The sequence below is a fragment of the Acinonyx jubatus genome, chromosome B2 (genome assembly GCF_027475565.1).
Source record: "Acinonyx jubatus isolate Ajub_Pintada_27869175 chromosome B2, VMU_Ajub_asm_v1.0, whole genome shotgun sequence".
NCBI classification, from domain to species: domain Eukaryota; kingdom Metazoa; phylum Chordata; class Mammalia; order Carnivora; family Felidae; genus Acinonyx; species Acinonyx jubatus.
The window spans coordinates 140,997,581-141,017,872 of NC_069385.1; the positions used below are offsets into that span (position 1 = coordinate 140,997,581).

The following is a 20,292-nucleotide window of genomic DNA, read 5'->3' on the forward strand; positions in this document are numbered from 1 at the left end:
ACCTCTTTCCCATGACTTCCTGAAAGGTCAAGGCCACAGAAGTAGTATCGCCTCCTCTTGTCACGTCTCATCCATTTGATGAGGATGCTTGAAGTCCAACACTAAAAGCTTTGCATAAGACCTAGTTAAACTTGAATTTGGAGGTGCTTACATCAGAAAAGTGCCTTGTTTAATTGACTTGGAAATAGTCCTCCTGGGCGCGAGTCTTGTTTGAGAACCCACAGCTACTTTCCTAGGAGCCCCGGTTTTGAGAGCTCTGGATGCAGGGAGAGCCCCTTCAGGTGCATAGAGGAGAGGAGTGGGCATCTCCACCTGTGCATCAGGATGCCATTCTCTGAGTTGTGCAGAGAAGCTTCACTCCCACATCTTGTGCATATTCTCCATGTTTGTATCAATTTGTTGCTGAGCATCAGCTGGGCAGAGGTAACAGGGGCCGTACTCATGTTGACGCCGTGGCTGGAGCTGTCCCTTCGCCCTTGCTCCAAACAGCTCTTGGAGGTAATGAAATGTGTCCTGAATCCTTGTGCTGAAATACAGAAAAACCAGAATGAAGGCCTTTTTCAGCGCTTCTCACCTCTGGTGAAAAAAGTAGGAAACGTTTTTAAGTCCCAGCTTAATGGAGAGCTGCTTCTTTCCTGACCAGTAATTTTGAAAGATGGAGCTACATGGTGTGTGTTTTTAAGGACAGTGTCTGGGCAAACATCAAGTTGTCCCCCGCCTTCAGAACTGGATGTTCTTATGCTTCTAGACACAATTTGATACTGATGGAATGCCTAGACTTGTTTCTTAGAAGGTATCTACGACATCTAGCCGCCCGTCCAGTGGCCCTTTAACACCTGGGCGAAGGGCTCCCTCTCTAAACCATCCTCCGGGACTCCTGCAGCGATCAGTCCGTCCATGTGTTCGTGACTACACACGGTTTTCTTTTGGAGCTGAGCTCAGCTGTCAGGTGACAGTCGAAGAACATGGTGTTTCTACACCAGAGGGGGCTTCTGTGTCTTCGTATCTGCTAATGCAGGTGCTCCGTCTGGTTTCCTGACCGTCGATCCTGCTGCTGCTTCCACCATTTGTTTGTTCACCTGTTTGTTCTCTGGCCGTGCACATGTGTACCCTGGATTGCCACGCGCTCTGCAAGATGCCGTGCGCAAGCCTTCCTGGTTTCCAGTGATACTTTATTGCGGTGAAATACGCATAACGTACCATCGACCAATGTAACCATTTTTAAATGTACATTCAGTACATTCACATTGCATCACCACTCCCCACGTCTGAAACCTTCTCATCATCCCGAACTGGAACTCTACCCATTGGACAATGACTCCTTGATTCCCCCCTCCTCCCAATAATCCCAGTAATCCCTGTAATCCCTATTTTCTATTTTCTGTTGTATGAATTTGACAGTTCCACATACCTCAGATAAGTGGGTTCATTGATATTTTAAAAATGGATCTGAAACAGTCATGCCACGTTTCTCGAATTCATGGCTTAACTTGCCAGTTGAGTTTGTATTTCTTCTTGCAGCTGTGGCCCTGAAGGCACTCCTCATTGACCGGCCAGCCAGGCGCCAGACAGAAAGACCTGGGGAGACCCCACAAATGATAGGCCTTCCTCCTTTTAATGAAGATTGATGCCGAGGAGTCCTCTGAAAGTGACATAGCATTCTTCCCCATAGTTGTTTATCTCTGGTGACAACAGTATGTGCTTACAAAAAACGGGGAGGGTTTCAGGCTACTCGGCTGTTACCTATGCCCCAAGGCAAGGCTCTGAGAGTTCTTAAGGGTAGACTGGGAATTCTTTAAGACATCAGGCAGCTAGGGGCGCCTGGGGGGGCTCAGTTGGTTAAGCATCGACTTAGCTCAGGTCTAGCTCAGGTCGTGATCTCAAGGCTCATCGGTTTGAGTCCTGCGTCAGGCTCTGTGCTGACAGCTCAGAGCCTGGAGCCTGCTTCGGATTCTGTGTCTCCCTCTCTGTCTGTTCCACCCCTGCTCTCTTTCTCTCTCTCTCTTTTTTTCTTATTTAAAAAAAATAATTTATTTATTTTTGAGAGAGAGACAGCATGTGAGGAGGGGAAGAGTAGAGACAGAGGAGATACAGAATCCAAAGCACACTTTGGGCTCTGAGCTGTCAGCACAGAGCCTGATGTGGGGCCCGAACTCTCGAACTATGAGATCATGACCTGAGCCGAAGTCGGACGCTTAACCGACTGAGCCACCCAGGTGCCCCTGTCTCTCTCTCTCCCTCCCTCTCTCTCTCTCTCTCTCTCTCTCTCTCTCTCTTAAAAATAAATAAAAATGAAAAAAAAATCAGACAGCTAACAGCATCTGAAATTACTGAAGGAAACAAAATCCATTCTTGAGAAAACAAAAAATTAGGAGTTAGCTGAACACCAAGGACCTCTTCCTTTGGTTGTCTCTAAAGCTAGTACACAGACATTTTTACTTTGAACTCTCTTTTTATCTCTGTCCTTCATTTCATGCTTGGATTAAGGGAAAAATACAGAGTTTTTATTTTTTTTAAGTGTTTTAAATATTTTAGCGTTATTTAAATTTTGACTAGATAGCTCTAAAATGATTTCTAATGTAAGATCTATTAAGTTGAAAGATATTATCATGAAATAAGAAATTATATGGCATTTGAATCAGTAGTGTAAACCTCTTATTACCTTCTTATAAGTAATCCATGATCCTGTCTGCCGCTCGTTTTCTTTCCAGCTTTTCCCAGTTAGGCCCGGACTCAAACAGTATGTGTTGAGGAATGTTGTGTATGATGTGAGCACCCATTCATAGTGTTCATTTGTAATAAATGACAACATGTTCCATGTTTGCTCGTGAGGATTAAAAAGAATTGCTGTGTATTGCTGTATCAGAAGTTGGACTACTGAGGTGATAAATCTAAGCTTTGGCAGCATTTCCGGTGACTGTCTAGAACGTTATTTCCTTGTACCGGTTCACTCAGGATGAAGAAATATGCACCAAAGAGGCACAAAAGGAGGGAAATTGGTCCCTCTCTTCCAGGGCTGGATGAACTGGAAACTAGGTGATAGAGTACAAATGCTCGTGTGAAGGTCCTGGAAGACATGGCTGAAATGACTGACTTTGTTTAAAAAAACAAAACAAGGGGCGCCTGGGTGGCGCAGTAGGTTGAGCGTCTGACTTCAGCCAGGTCACGATCTCGCGGTCCGGGAGTTCGAGCCCCGCGTCAGGCTCTGGGCTGATGGCTCAGAGCCTGGAGCCTGTTTCCGATTCTGTGTCTCCCTCTCTCTCTGCCCCTCCCCCGTTCATGCTCTGTCTCTCTCTGTCCCAAAAATAAATAAACGTTGAAAAAAAATTTAAAACACAAAACAAAGCAAAACCAAACCCCACTGAGATGGACACATCATTCAATCTTTAGGTAGAACGGTTTGTCATCAAAGAAATGCACTGTGCATCGTTGTTTGAAATTAATGGCTTCCCGAAGAAAGTTTTGGTGTCTGTTTTGGGTGAGATGTTTGAAGTGTCAAGCAGATTGTATTTCCTAATAGTTACGTTTCCAAACCAGATAAAATTGCATGTGGTGTTTAAGATGAAACTAGAAGGCTGCTTTTTCGGGGAAAATACAAATTGTGTAACTCAAAGGAAAACTGATTTTAATCGGAAAAAAGCAGTAGTTGGTTGACTGTTGTTTTCTCAGGGCTATGGTTTTAATGAGTTTTGAGTCACAGATTATCCTAATCTTATAAAACCCAAGGACATTCTCCTCCTACTGGAAAGAGGCACATTCACAAACGTGTGAAGTTTTCATACAGTTTGTTACATTTTTGGAAGGCCGTACATGGATATGAAGTTTGAAACTCTTCTTCTTCCTTCTTCTAATGTTTATTTATTTATTTTGAGAGAGAGGGGGTGGGGCAGAGAGAGAGAGAGAGAGAGAAAGAGAGAGAGAGGATCCCAAGCAGGCTCTGTGCTGTCAGTGCAGAGCCCGAGATGGGCTCCCTCAACTGCGAGATCATAACCTGAGCTGAAATCAAGAGTTGAGGCTTAACCGACTGAGCCACCCAGGCGCCCGTTGAAACTCTTTCTAGAAGGGCTGTGGTGAATTGACATAAGTCAGCTTTGTCATTCACAACACATAGTTTTTGCCAAACAAGTTCAAGGTGGGGGAGGTACCTCTCTGCAAAACTCACCATATTCTTTTCACACAAAGATATCTGTTAATCATTCGCCAGTGAATCTAGCTCAGACAAATTAATACAGTTTGCTACATAAGCTTGATGAACATTCAGATCTCTGTCCTTTTAGGTGCCTTGGCTACCACTCTGTATGAAAGGTTTGTCTAGGCAGACACAGTGACGTTTTACAAGTAGGATTCTGTTACCTTGATGTTCAACATTAGGCAACAGAGAATCCCCCTAAACTCATGACTGGGCAACAGGACTTTTAAAAGATTACGTTTTGGGAGCCGTCTGTAAGGGTAAAGGCTTCTTAGGGTGTGTTCATTCAGAAGTGTGTAGTGTCGGGGTGACTCAGTCGGTTAAGCATCTGACTTCGTCTCACGTCAGGATCTCATGGTTCGAGGGTTTGAGCCCTGCATCGGGCTCTCTGCTGACACCACAGAGCCCACTTCGAATCTTGTCTCTCTCTCTCTCTGCCCCTTCTCTGCTCACTTTCCTTCTCCAAAATAAAACAAACAAACAAAGTATGTAATGTCTCTGAATATTCTAGTCAGTCTTCATTTCTTGAATATTCTTGCTTTCAGTAACCGAAAATCATTTTAGCAAGAATCCTGCCAGACAACAAGCTACAGTTTTTACCAATAAAAACTCATTTAAGTGTCCGACTTCAGCTCAGGTCGTGATCTCACGGTTAGTTGGGTTCGAGCCCCGTGTCGGGCTCTGTGCTGACCGCTCACAGCCTGGAGCCTGCTTCGGATTCTGTGTCTGCCCCCTCTCTCCGCCCCTCCCCTGCTCATGCTCTGTCTCTCTCTCTGTCTCAAAAATAAATAAAAAACAATTAAAAAAACCCCTCATTTCTGATATTTAGTATACTAATTAGCAAACTTAAGCTGTTACTTGAGATATTGATAACAGAAGTATTCATAGCAGCTATTTCTGGAATTGGGATTCTGGTTAGATTGCCCTGGTCTTTGTATTGAGTAGGGCAACTGAATGCCCTTAGACTTGAAGTTTGAACTATACGATCATCCCCTATTTTATGCTCAAGTGTTTTATTTCATTTATTTTTTGAAGCAGTGCATTTTATTCTCTTTTTTAGATTTCATTTATTTTTGAGAGAGCGAGCACAAGCAAGGGGAGGGCAGAGAGAGAAGGGGAGAGATAGAGAATCCCAAACAGGCTGTGCGCTGACAGAAGCAGATGGGCTCAAACTCACGAACCGCGAGATCATGACCTGAGCCAATAGCAAGAGTCGACGCTTAACTGACTGAGCCACCCTGGCGTCCCGATGCTCACGTATTTTAAAGGAACAGACATTGTAACGGATAATGGTTTATATTCTCTGTAGCAGTGAGGCACCGTGTTTCACACCCACCTGTTTTGAATCATTTTCCTGTTAGTTGTGAAGTTGAGTCTCACTTTCGTGTTGTCCCGCTGACCCTGTCTCATGGTGGGGTCCCGGGCATCGCATTGTGTGTGGTTGCATATAGCGACTGATCGGCGAATTTTGGTGGAACGAGTGAACGTTCGGAATCCCCACTGAATACATTGTAGACAGTCTTTATATTTTTGAATAATTTGAGCTTTACAGAGAGGTGGCAGAGACAGAGTTCATGCATATGCTTCACCCAGTTTCCCCTGGTGGCACCTGTTGTGTCAGTGAAGCACCTTTGTGACAAGTGAGAAGTTCACATTGGTTCATTACTGTTAACCAAACACCATACTTGATTCAGATTTCGTTAGTTTCCCCTCGTGTCCTTGTTCTGCAGGATTTCGTCTCGGGTCCTACACTGCACGTAATTCTCTCGCGTTCCCCGTGTCCACTGGTCTGCTGTGGTTTCTCACACCACCCTCGTTTTTGACAGTTTGGAGGAGGACAGTTTTGTTGGAAGGTCAGCTCTTCTGTCGACTGCCCTTCAGTTTGGGTTTGTCGGATGTTTTCCTCATATTCAGAGTAGAGTCATAGGTTTCTGGGACGAGGTAAAGTACCATTCTTGTTATACTGTATCAGAGGTACATAGTAAGCAATTTTATTTCTCACGTTTCCATCTCAGCATGGAGAGATGGGGAGAGGAAGAAGGTGGGATTTAAATCGGTCAGTTTTTGTGGTAAAGACAAATGAGGGAACTAAATCGAAAAGAAAAAATTAAATTTATCTGGGGAAATTCAGCCCTTGGTATTCTTGTCATGTGTCACTTTGGATGTTTGTGAGCTGGTAATATTTACTTTATATAAATGCTTGACTGATGTAAATCAGACAAATGAAAAGGCCAGTGGTTTATAGATACACATTAAGGCAGAAAAGCAATAATTTTTAGAAGTCTCTCGACCAGTTTTTGAAGTGAGAAAAATCCTTAATTGGATTTTTTTCTTCTTTTCCTCTGCTACTATGTTTTTCCCTTCCCTGTGTTCTTTTGCTTTTGGGTTTATGTTTTTCAAGCTGACTTAATGTTATTGAGAAACATTTCAAAGCATTTGTCACTGGAGTAGTTTATCCCTTAATTAATGGTGAGGCTGTTTTGCAGACAGGTGATACACTTTAATGTATTACAGAGAGTTGTTGGTTATTGATTACTGATGAATAAATTACTGCCATTTTTAATCATCAGAAAACTTCTTTTGAGGATAATTAATCAGATTCATGCATTTCTTAACCAGTGTAGGATTATCATCTTTTTTTAGTTACAAGAATGAACCTGCCTGCCTCTGCCCTGGGTAAATTCAGGAGAGAGGAGACAGGTTTCTAGGTTTGTATTTTGATCTTTACTTTTATTAGGCAGATGAAAAGTGTACTTGCTTAAAAATTACTTCAAACTGCCTTTCTTGTTGAGTAGGTTTTGAACTACCTGCTTGACAGATGGTGTTGGAAGTAATTACTGAAATCATGTGTTTACCTGCACGTGGACATGTGTTCACCAGATGCACCCTGTTTACCCAGTGCTGCTGATTTCTTAAAGAAATATGCACCTTCTGGATAGAGTTGCATAACTTAGGAGAAAAGCTCTCTGCCAGCCAGAGCCCTCAGTCTCTCTCGGTTGCAGAATTTTGCAGAATCCGTTGTGGTCAGAACCATTTACCTCTGGTAGAGTGGTTGGTGAGGATAGGCCAAAGAAACACTTTTGCAACATTGTTTCCCTTTCCTTCTTTTGATTTCCTTCCTCTACAGAATTATTTAAGAAATAGTCCTACCCCCCATATTGTATATTCAACAGTGGTCCTAGTGATCAATCTTTTATTATGATGGTTATGGTTCAGTGTATTGTTGTATTATTTGTACTCAGTATTTTTAGAAATGCGTTTTCCAGATCACATGTTAAAGATATACTCATCCTTCCCATTTCTAAATTCTGATTTTGGAGGTCTGGCTTTTTGGATTAAGTGTTGATTGTGTGTGTGTGTGTGTGTGTGTGTGTGTGTGTGTGTGTGTTTTAACAACTCATGGGTAATTCCCGTATTCGTGAAGATTGAGAATAACTGCTTTATTTTATTTATTAACCATCAAAACCTGATTTATGTTTTCCACCTCATTTCTCTTTTACTTCTGTTAAAAAAAAAAAGCTAAGAAAAAAAGATAGTGCCCCCTTTTGAGCATGTATGCCTTGAGTGTTCAGTTTTGAAACAGTACATTTAACTGTCTGTAAACCCTGAGAGACAAGGAAAGTCATTGTTTGAAGATTTTGACAGGTGCAGAACTGTAATTACAGGCCTGGGCAGCACAGCAGCTGGCAGGCCTGACCTGTGACAGGTCTGACCTGAGTTAAGGCGCCTAAATTTCATGGCAAGCTCAGATTTGTTTTATAGTATGAAATCCACCTTCTGCCACAAAACGTTTCTACTGATTCAGACTAGATACCAGCTGCAAAGGGAGGCATAGATGCAGAATATTGAGAAAGAAAACTTGCCATTGAGCTACCTTTTGTATGACTTCGGGACCAGATGGAACTTGTATAGATGAATTCTAAAATTGATTTACACTTTGACTGAAATAAATCACTCAACACCCAGTGGTACATGGCACTTACATGTGAGGAGGGTGGTCTGCTGGCTTTTTTTTTTTTTTTTTTTTTTTTTTTTTACTTTTTATGTTACCTGTTTCTAAAACATTAAATTTTGTTTTAAATATTTATTTATTTGGGGGATAATTGGGGGAGAGGCAGAGAGAGGGGAACAGGATCTGAAGCGGGCTCTGTCAGCCTGTCAGCACAGAGCCTGATGTGGGGCTCGAACCCACGAACCACAAGATCATGACCTGAGCTGAAGTTGGACTCTCAACCAACTGAGCCACCCAGGCGCCCCTAAAACAGTTTTTTTTTAGTCATGTGAGTATATCTGACTTTTGTAAAGAGTTATGTCTGAGTTGTATTTTTTTAGGTCTTCATAGAGAGTAAAGCAAATCTGTAATGAGATTTATCACCATCGGGTTCCGTTAGGCAGCCAGGCACCTTAAAAACACCAGCTTTGTTGCTGACCCGTAAAGCGTCCTGCTCATGGCCAGCAGTCTTCGCCTCCACACCCTGTGTTTTCCCCTGGAAAGCGGCAGTTTGGAAAGCACAGGCTTTTGCTAGAGCAGAAATAAAAAGACGGTGATTTGTGAGCTCAGTGTGACCCATAGACGAGTTTTCTTGCTTGTACAGTGTTTTAAAATTTTGACCGTTTCTCATTTAGGAATCTGTCTTTCTGGCTTTCCTGGAAGCACTGACGATGCACAGTCCCGGGCCTGCATTCCTGTGGGTGGGGGAGGCGAGTACCAGGTGCCCCTTTCCCGTCCTTTGGATTGCCCTGGTCCTTTCCTTCCTGCTGTTTGCTCGCTTCTGTTACCTGCCTGCACACGGCGAGCTGACGGCCCTTGTACTAGAAGAGGTGTGGGCTTAAAAGTGGACACACATGAAGAGGAAGGACAACATGAGCGATTTCTGGAACGTTGATCCAACTAACGGGCTGGTTTGTCTCGTGCTCTGTTCGCCCCGTGCTCATTCCGTTACTCCCCGTCATGCTTGCATTGTTTTCCTCTTCACTGTTATAAGAATTGAACTACTAGGAACTTTAAAAAAATAAATGCTTATTTACTTCGAGCAAGCGTGAGACAGAATCCCAAGCTGGCTCCGTGCTGCCAGCACAGAGCCCGCTGTGGGGCTGGATCCCATGACACTGAGATCACGACCTGAGCCACAGTCAAGAGTCAAACCTTTAACCGGCTGAGCCACCCAGGTGCCCAGGAACATAGACGGTTTTAAAGTTCTGGGCATCTCGAGAGTTAGGGCAGATCCTAGTAGAACGCCATGGTGGGTGACTTAAGTGAGAGCAGCACAGTGGTACCCTTTACAAAGTGGACAAGAAGGAGTGGAAGGATCCCAGAGATTAAAACTGTTCTAGAAAGGAGAGAAGAAATGGGTCTCTTTTTCCTTCTCTTCATACTCCTGTACTGTTTGGTGTTTTAGCTCTGTGGTTTTTCTTTGTCTGATTAAGAGGAGAGAGGAAACCTGGGGAAGAGTTGAGTTTCATTTATTTACGAATCCACTTCTACAACATATGGGGGGAAAACCACCCCCACTGCAGGTCGACTTGGTGCATAGTGGGCTCATACACCGGGTCGGTCGGAGTTTTGTTGATTGAAATTAGTACAGAAGGAGTGCCATAGACTAGGAGTTGAGAAACGGTGGACTGGAGACAGATCTAGCTTGCTGCCTGTTCTTGTAAATAAAGTTTTATGGGACAGACACAGTTGCAACCATTAGTTTATATACCGTCTGTGGCTGTTTTCGTGTTAAAAGGATTGAGAAGTTGTGACTGATACCGTATGGCTTGCAAAATCTAAAATATTTATTATCTTGCACTTTACAGGAGAAAAAAATGTGATGATTTTTATGTAGAAGGTTATGTTCAAAAAAGAAGAAAAACTGTCCTTTTATATGGCATAAGTTATTTTTGTTGAAAACAAAGGGAATTAGATGTGTGATTGATTTTCAAAATTAATATGGCTTTGTGGTGATTTTGCAAATGTTTTGTATAGAGTTGTTCTGTTTGAATGAAATGAAAATTTTATGCCAAGGACCTCAGTGGGGCTATGATTTTATGATGTCATTTACAGCAGCTGTTTCTGGGGAAGATTATAGTAGCTGATGGGAAGACATGAAGTAAGACAATCAGTCAAAATGTGATATAATATTAGCAAAAATTAGTAAAATAAAAATTTGGCTAAGTTTGGGCCACAGCTTTTTTTGGAGGGAAGAGTAGAATGGCAGTAAGTATGAAAGCATGATGTTACTTAATTAGCTTCACACGTAATATTTTCAGGAGTATATTTAATGCGCAGATGTGGACATATGGTCTGTTATGGTGTTAATTGAAACTTTGAAAGTTTTAGTTATTAGGGGAATTGTGAACGTTCATCTAATATTCACATTAGACATTAATAAACTTACGTCTTTAGTGTTGTTTTCAATTTTGAGAACATTTAAAAATAGCAGGCCTGTATTGTGGGATTTGTTCACCATGGTTATTGAGTGTGTCAAGAATGAACACTGTTGTAGGCACTAGGATTTCAGCACTGAGTAAAATAAAACACTAAATAAGCACTTCCCATTGCTGTTGTGCAGGAAAAAAACCCTAAAGATACTTCTGAGCTTCCATGGGCGGGGTGGAGGCGGGGAACAGATAAACATTCATCAACTCAAGTATTTCTTGAGCTGTACCAAGTGCTCTTTTAAGTCCTGAGGATATAAGCATTAGGAAAGCAAATTTTTGTCTTTTATGTAGCTTCTGTTGTAGTTGGATAAAAGGGGTACCGTAGAAATTGGGTAACAAATGCTATGAAGGAAATGAAAGAAAGGTCTTGGGGATGTTATTTTGGTTGGGGTGGTCAAGAAAGAGTTCTTTCACAAGGTGATGTTTCAGCAGGCACCTGAATGAAACAAGGTAATGAGCAACGGGCACATTTGAGAGAAGAACATTCCAGGCAGAGGCAATAGCAACGAACAAGCACTGGGATAGGTGTATGCTTGGTTGTGTAAGGAACAGTAAAGAGAAGTCATTGTGGTTGGTGTTGAAGGAGCCAGAGGGAAGATGCTAGGAGATGTTTTGTTTTCTACTCAGTGCCTAGCTCTGAATATATATCAGAGGTGAAGTTCCACGGGACCACGCTAAATCCTTTATAGATCTATATGACAGCAGTTTAAAAGGAGAAAATAAGGGTCTGTGGAAGATGTCCCTAGACCAGAAGTCAGGAAATAATAGAGTTAATTTGCTCATTGTTCCTCAAATTAAATCTCACTTCTGTGAATCTCTTTGTGATTTACTCTTTCAAAATGGAATTCTACACGGTCCAGTCCAGTGCCCTGAGGCCTGTGTAAATTGTTGAATTTATGGAGTGCCAATACCCATTACAGGGTGGCCATCCAGTGAATTTGTAACAAAGAGTGTGAGGCTTGAATAAATGGGTCAGAAAGCCTGACTCAAACGAGAATAACAATTCACATTCAATTAAAATGTGCACAGCCTGCAATAATTTTTCATTGCACCAGGGTTAAGGAGAAAGTGGAAGTAGGAAGATAATTAATAGTTGTAAATTTAAAAGTCAGCTCTATTCCGAGTGTTAATTTTTTCCTGGAAGTGTTTTACAAAATGGTCAAGTTCCTGAAATTGTAGAAACACTGATCATGGTATTTATAATTGTGAGGCGTGCTAGGTAGCTGACCTCAAGTGTGAACTAATTAACTTAGGGCTTGTGTAATATGCTTTAGCAAAAGTAGATATTTAAAAATAATTGACTTGTTTTTTTTTTTCATTTTACAAATGACAATATTTAAGGTGCTTTAATTTATTTTAATATCACCGAGCACATTTTTATGGTGATTCTTTTAACTTTAATGCAGGTAGGTATCAATAGATGAAACTTTTTTCTGGCATAATACGATCATTAGGCTTATTCACAAAATATATGTCTTATAAAGAACATCATCATTCACATCATTACTGTATTTGAAAGAGTGCAGGTTTTTGAAACTCAGCAGTTGTAATGATTATTGAAATGCCATACAAAGACAAGACAAATGTGTAGTGTTGGGAGAGGTATTTCCACTGGGAAGGCAGGCACCCACATGTCAACAGGTTGGGTTAAAAAAGTTCTTTTGCAAAGACTTGCTGGAATTAAGGACTCATTTTTCCTGAAGAGTAATAATGTATATGGTAGTTTGATTTTCAGGCAAACCCGGAATGTATTAGGAATATCTATCTGTTTTATGCATTTTCACAGGACTCTGGTACTAGTTTTGAGCAGACCTAATTTCCAGTAAAAAGCTACAGATTTTCTTTCTCTTGGTGTACACGATTCGGCAGCATACTCCCTCTTGAGTCTATTTAGGATTAAACAGACTTTTCTGTTTGCTGTTTACCCATGTGGTGGGTAAGGTAGTCTGTGTTCATAGAGGAGTTGCTTTATGAGTTGGGTTTACAGGTGAGGCGGTGAGGCCCTTACTGACATCCTCAAACATGTAATCAGCTCTTTCCAGGGCCGCGAGTCTTACCCATGGGTCTCCACGCCCATGATTACCAGCCACAAGAAGAATGAGATAATGGGGAGGGCCGTGTCCCTGACCACCCATTTGTTCCCCATTTTCTCAGATGGTAGGTGATGGTGAAGGCTGGACACAGTGGTCTGGGATAGGTGGGCCCTCTCTGCTTCCAGCCCTATGGCATGTCCTGTGAAGATCCCTTTGCCTAATTCGGATGCTTTATCAAGGGATGCCCACCCTCTCACTAGCTAGCTGTGCCTGGTGTGGGGAGGCAAAGCTGTTGGGGCAGAACCTTGGTTGGAATGCTGTGTGGTGGAGGGGAAGGGAAGGAAAAATAAATCACTCAGTCTAACTTCTTTTGCTTTATTACGTTATGCTTCCCCCAGCCCCTTTCTGGTGAATTTGAGGTAGTTTTCAGATGCCCTTTAGGTTGACCCATCCAGCTTCAGCCTACTTCTCACTCTTCAAATTCTATGAAAAGTGTCCTACAAGACAAATTTAGTGCAACTAGGCACACTTTTCTCCTTACTCCTGGCTTTATTTCAGATTCGTAACATTTTACCTTTATTTACTCAGACCAAACTATTCAGCCCCCTCATTTTACAACAGAGGGAATGGAATACCCTCAAATAACTAAGTATAAATATATATGTGTCTGTCTGTTTGTGTATATTATTGACCTGTGTTATACAAGTAATAAATAATCCAGGAGTACAGCGTCTGTCTTACCTGCTGTTCTCTCTGTGATGTGAAGTGATGAGTCACATGAGTAATTGTGTTACTTGTGTAAAGTACTTGGAAGACAGTTTCACTTGCATTAAGTCCTGTGCTGCATGTCATAAAGATGAAAAGTTTGAGCCATCTGTTACTTAAAAAAAACACACAACAATTTACCCTGGTATATACCACCTGGTGTTTAACTAGGCCTGGGGATCTGTTCCAGTTCTAGCACTGCTTCATTGTACAAATATTGGGGTGAGGATGGGGAGGGTATGGTGATAGCTTCTGTGACTTGGGAAGGGCCTCTTTCACTGAGTCTCGAACAATGTTATTTGGATCATTGTTATTTCCTATTGTGGCTTGCCTGTCATTAAAAACAATTTTGTCTTAATTTTGAAAATTGGATGTGAGGAGTAACATTACACAAAAACAACATTATACAATGATGGAGATAATGTTCTGTGCAGCATGATTTAATTTGGAGCCGTGGATGGCCACCTGCTGGGCCTTTGTTCTTGGGGCAGTCTGGCCGGTGGCCCCAGTGTTTTGGGTCTTCGGTGGGTCACGTGGCTGTTGAGATCTGCCTGGGTTAGTTGCAAGCCATTAATCTGGTAGCACAGGACGATGAGATATTTGACTGCTGGGTTTTTGAATTAAGAAAACAAATCCCTTTTAAAGCTATTATTCAGCAATCACAGAATGCTTTTAACATGTTGATATAACATCAGAGTCTTTACATTTTATCTAGGGGTAGCCTATTCTTATCTACAACATAAAAAAAAAAAATCCAGTACTATTTGGCATTATGGTAACTAGCTACCATATAGCACCTGTCTGCTTACCCACTGTGGTGGAGTTACCCTGTAATTCAGTGACTAACCTTGGGACACTTTTGAGAGTGACAGCCACTAATATTTATGCTGGGACAAAAGGTGAAGACAAGGACATATGGTCACTCTGTTTATAAGGCTTGGTCATTTTTTACTGTCCTTTGTGATCAGGAATAACCAAATATTCCATATGTATTTAAGGATAATTCTTATATTTAAATTGCATTAATTGTGGCTGATATGGTCCTTGAGACAGAGAAGGTACTCAAATCAATATTTTCAAATTGAATAAATGTTTACATTTTAAGAAATTAAAACTTCTGCCAAGTATCTTTAAAAATGTACATTTTAAAACAGCTTTTGCATAAGACTCTTCTCTGGTTTCCTGATATTCGGGTTCAGTCTCAGGCTTCCCTATAGTGTGATATTGTCTGTTGACCTATGATGTGAACTCTTAAATCACTGTAATACATAGCATCTTAAAAGGATGGGCAAGCACTTAAAAATTGTAGTTGCCTGTTGTATCTAAAATAATTTAAACTGCATACTAGTAGAGGGAGCCATTTGGTCAAGTGCTTATTATGACTTGTCCCAGTAACTTATTTACTTTTTCTTATTACTTGAGGTTGTGAAATGATTCATTGGCTACCTAGCAATTCCTTAAATTTCTTCTGAGAAAATAGGGCAGTCAATCCATTTAGTTGCCTGATAGTATGTAGAGATTTTCATAGTATGGAAAGATGGAGATTTCGGATGCTTTTGCATGCTCAGCTTTACTCTTGTGTTTATCACTTTGGACACTTTCAGCAATGTTCTCTCTCTTCACGAGCCCTAATGCATTACATATAAGACATAGGAATCTCTCTCCTTTTTTAGGTGAGGTAATAAAAAAGGTGTTTGTTGCCCATCTGCCCATCTCGTGAGATGGATTGGATTTAACTGAACCCTGAAATGTGGGTTGCAGTGTTGGGGGGTTTTGGAAGTCAGTTGTGGTTTAGAGGGACTCTGTGATGCAGGGCTGGGAACTTTGGTGTTTTCTTCTGGTCCACGGTAGGTGTTTTTAAGAGAGCTGTCAGAAGATCTTGGGTTCTCGACCATGTGAATTGGTTGGTTTAAACATCCCATTTGTCCTGGTCTCCCTGTTTCTAATATGAAAGAGTTGAAACACGCTATTTAGACCTCCATTTCTTTATCCTTTGTGTGTGCACGTGTGTCCTGAGGGTTTCATAGGCTTGTTCCTTTTGTATCTTTCCCTATTGCTGTCTACCACTCTGGTCTGATTTCTTTCTCTTGATCTTTCTGTTTTTTTTCTTCCTGTTCTCAAGCCTTGTCTTTTTCACCTGAGTAAAAGAGTTCACAAAGTCTTTTTTATCTCTACCCTAATTGTTCCTAGTATTCAGATACTGGTCATGACAGAACTTGCGTGGGTGCCTCATGATTTGTATACAGTAGAACTGAATTCACGAGGAAGGTGGTTATTTACTTGTTAATTATCTTTTCATTCTCTGTGGCAGGAGAAGCTTCAAGGGCAGGCGTGCTGTTTTGTTTACAGCTATATCCCCAGAGCCTGGAGGGATGCTGGGTGCCCAATAACTGTTTTAATAAAAAGAATAGATTAAAAAAATAAAAACAAAACGGTGAAAGAAAGGGACACCTGGCTGGCTCAGTCAGTAGAGCATGTGACTCGTGATCCTGGGGCCAAGCCCCATGTTGTTGGGGAGGGGGAGGGGAGACTGTTCTTAAAATAAAAAAAATTAAGAATAGAAATGCCATAGCTTTCCGATAGTTTACCAAATCAAATATTATTTAGGAAGAGTCATGGAGTTCCCTTTGCTTTATAGAAAGTGTCTTGAACTTTGGCTGGCACTTGAACCATTTAATGAGGGAGAAGTTACTTTGGAGTGATTCTTCCTGTAATAATGCAGGTGTATAGTCTCTTTCCTTTCTAGCACTTGTAGTCCCTAGACTTGATTTGACTACTTTTATCAGTTAAGATCCTTTTTGTTGGAAGTAATAGAAATCTCAGCTGAAACTCACATAAGCAATAAAAAAGTGGCTTATTCTCACAAGTCCAAGAAGGCTTCAGAGTGGGTTGCTTTAACTTGGTGTTGTCATAAGAGACCCAGTTTCCTTGGTTCTTTTTACTCTCCCTTTTGCTACCTTTGCTTCATCCTTAAAGCTTGTGCTTTCTGTGATTATGAGGACAGGAGTGGCAGGGGAGTCTTTATTTTCCTTGTTCGTATCTGGTTGGAAGAAGACTGGCTTTTCTTCATTGAAGACCTGAGCAAGACTTCTTCGTGCATCATTGGTCCGAACTGACTTTGGACTGCTCTCCCTGAACACGGGCAGGGAGACGGAAGTGCATTTGGCTGGGACTAATAATCATCTCAAGTGAAATAGATGTTGGTTCCAACTGCGCTGCTCACGAAAATCCCATGTGAATTAACCTTTATAAATACGTTTTTAAAGACCGTTGATTTCCTGAACTCCAAGATAAGACTTCCCAGAGTAATTAGGTTCATAACCAAGAGGATGCTGGGTAAAGTCAACATTATCATCATAATCACGTCATTAGGGAAATTACAGCATTTAAATTTAAAAACGTGACAGTTCTTGTTCTGTCTTCCCAAGTTTATTAAATGTGCCACATTGTTTTTGCAAAGTAGAAAGTAGGTTTTTGTAAAGTAGAAAGTAGAAATTGGAACTATGACTCCCCCTTAAGTGTGTTGGCACTGACAACAATTGATATGTTTAAATTATTTAAGTAAAATGAAATCTTGTTGAACAGAAATACCTGGAAAAAGATAAGCAGGACATAGTGAAGCTTACTGAAAAAAAAAAAAAGTCAATATATAAGGTAACGTGCATCTGTTACCTTAACTTACTAAAAGGTTTCTGATTTACTTGGAGTTATGGTAATGGATTATTTTCATTTGGCGAAGAATTCTTAGTAAATGTTTTTACTAAGCAGCATGGAAGCGTTATGATATTGTGGAGGAAGCCCTGAAATAGGAGCTGAAACCCAAATTTCTCTCATTTTCCCACCGACACAGTAGAGAGGATGGTCTCAGGTGAGCTCACTCACCTGTCCTGTTGCGTCTCTTCACTTCCAGGACTTGAGAGCACTTGTGTACTCATCCGTGACTGAGTGAGGTATCCCGGCTTGTGAAAATCTAATGGCCTACCACTCTCATGAAGACCTGAGTGGAGATACTTTTTTGCTTCAGGTTTTAAAGTGAAGTAGTCGGGGTGCCTGGGTGGCTCAGTCGGTTGAGCGTCTGACTTCAGCTCAGGTCATGATCTCATGGTTCGTGGGTTTGAGCCCCGTGTCTGGCTCTGTGCTGACAGCTCGGAGCCTGGAGCCTGCTTCGGATTCTGTGTCTCACTCTCTCTCTGCCCTTCCCCTGCTCATGCTCTCTCTCTCTCTCTGTCTCAAAAATAAATTAAACATTTAAAAAATTAAAAAAAAAAGTGAAGTAGTCATCTTTCTCCTTCAGAAGGTAGAACTCTCCCACAGGCGTTCTGATTTCTGTGAGCACACCAAGTGTTTCTTTTTGCTTTAAATAGTGGAGACCAATGTGAATTCGTCTCTTATTCTTTTCCTTTAAGTTTATTTATTTATTTTGAGAGAGAGAGAGAGCGAGAGAGACAGAGCGCGCTCATGTGGGAGGAGCTGAGAGAGACAGTAGAGGATCCCAAGCAGGCTCCACACTGTCAGTGTGGAGATGGATGCAGGGCCCAAACTCATGAACCGTGAGATCATGACCTGAGCTGAAATCAAGAGTTGGACGCTTAACTGACTGAGCCACCCAGGCGCCCCAATTCGTCTCTTATTCTTGTATTCCGTTTTCCAGCTCACTTCTCTGAACCTCATTTTCCTGGTTTGTACTGTGAGGCTCTCTCCCTTAACACTTAGATTCTTCTTGAGGGTTGCATGAGGCAGCACATGATGCCTGTGGAAGTTGCTCTGGAAAAATCTAAAGCAGAATAATTTCTAGAAACATGGACAGTGAGCTGCACAGGACCACCACTTAGGCTCCCATCTTTTGTCTTATTGAGACTTGTGTGTCTCCCCTGCCGCCATTAGAGACTCAGTATAGTGACTTGGGTATTCAGGATCTTGATGTGTGGGGGTTGAAATTTGAACCCTATAAACTGGAGGTGAAGGAATGTATTGCTTGGTTTTTAATAGTTTATTATTCTAACATGCAAAACCCACAGACTTTCCCTTTTATCACCATTTTACAAGTGGATGTATGAAACAACTAGAATTTAAAATCGGAAAATGATTTTTTCCCTTACATTTGTATTCGCTACTTTTCAAATCTGCTGAAGTTTCTTCTCCTGTCAGCTGGGTGTAAAAACAATTGCACATAGATTGCAGCTTTTTGGGGGGGAGTTTTCAAAGAAATTTTACTTTTTTCTAATAAAAATGTAAATATTTGGAAAAGAAAACTTTTCTACTGATGCATTTGGTATTACCCTTGTGGAATTTTGGTGGGAAGTACTACTTTTGGGGACAGATAGTTCCTGCCATAGTCACAGACTCTTAGTGCCACAATCGGCCTCAGGGTTCGTGTTGTTTTACCATTTTCCTGTCTGTGTGAGAAAATTAAGGCTCAGAGAGGAAGATTTGTCTTCCTGTCAGTTATGGCACAAGCCGGGCCGCCAGTCGAGGTCTCTGGAGCGTCAGTTTGGGGTTTTGCTCCTTGAAGCGGCCTGCCTCTCAAAGCCCCGCTTGTGTTCTCGGGAAGAAGGGGTGCAAGCATGCGTGTGCAGGGCGGCCCAGCAGACAGACCTGGGTCCTGGGCGCCCTCCGCGCTTTCGACGCTCCGGCCCGCGCGTGGCCGGCCGCCACCACGTACAGCAGATGCGCAAGTCCTCTTGGGGGCCTGTCTTTGAACCCTCACGAGCAATTCTGAATGACTGGGTCTTTTTTTTCCCTGTCGTTCTAGTGACCTGTGACAGGGATGGCCGGAGGATGTGTCTGCAGACTAACTGTAGTCTTCAGCTAACCGTGACATCCTGTTTATACACCATGGGTTAAAACCACTTTCATGTGGCTTCTGAGATATATAGGAAGGTTCACAAGACTTTAGAGACAGCTACCACAGTTGTACTTTTCTTCCCCTTTTTGTGGACTGGGAAATTTCTGGTTATTTAGCGCTACAGTATTTTTTTTTTTTTTGTATTAGATATTTGTCTTCTGTTTAACTCCTTCATTATAAAATACGGTAAGAAGTTTAGAAACCACACAGAAGTGTACAGGTTAGTGAATTATTTTAAGTCAGACATCCCTGTAACTACCACCCGGTTGCTTAGCCACACTGGAAACCCTTCGATGCTTCCCGCCACGGCTGCAGCTTTCTCCCTGCGTCCACAAGTGACCAAGCGCTGCCTTGACTTTTGTAATAATCACTTCTTAGATGGCTTTATCACCCAGGTTTTCTGTTTAGATGATAAAGTTCAATCTTGCCCATTTTAAAAAACCTTGTCTGTTTTTTTGGAGCATATATGTGTGTGTGTGTGTGTGTATATATATATATATATATATATATATTCACTTCTGTGCATTGGTAAACTGTGGAGTTACTTAAAGGAGAAATTGACTGATTTCAGTAGAATTCAGAGAAAAATTTCTGGAGGGAAATGGAACTTCAAAAGTAGCCACAAACATTGCCTCTAACCTTTGTAATTAAAAAAAGCCTCCTGAGAACGACCTGTTTTGTTTGTAAGGTAAAGCGAAATGGACAATTGATGGGATTATGTAGTTAAAGCAAACCAAATCTTCTCTCTTCTTCCTTAGCATGTATAATTTTGCGTCCGGAATATTTCACACTTGCTACATTGAGATCCTTCAGTAACTATTCGTTGATTATATAAAAACGTCTTAATTGTGGCAGTCCTGTGTAGCGTCTTCCTGTGCGCACACAGCTTTTCGGTCCTCCTGGTGACACTGAACACAGCCTCCGAGGCACCATGAGCACATTCTCTTCTCTTACGTGCCTCTTGGAGGGAGTACGTGGTCCCTTTTTGTATGACTGCTGAACTTTCGTGTCTTCACAGTAGACGGTGGTGGGAA

General features: G+C 41.7%; 1 protein-coding gene across 6 annotated transcripts in view; it reads left to right on the forward strand.

Annotated features, from left to right (window-relative positions):
• Positions 1–20,292, forward strand: part of CDKAL1 (CDK5 regulatory subunit associated protein 1 like 1) — a 704,834-nt gene that overhangs the window by 145,875 nt on the left and 538,667 nt on the right. The gene's annotated exons all lie outside the window — the stretch shown is intronic.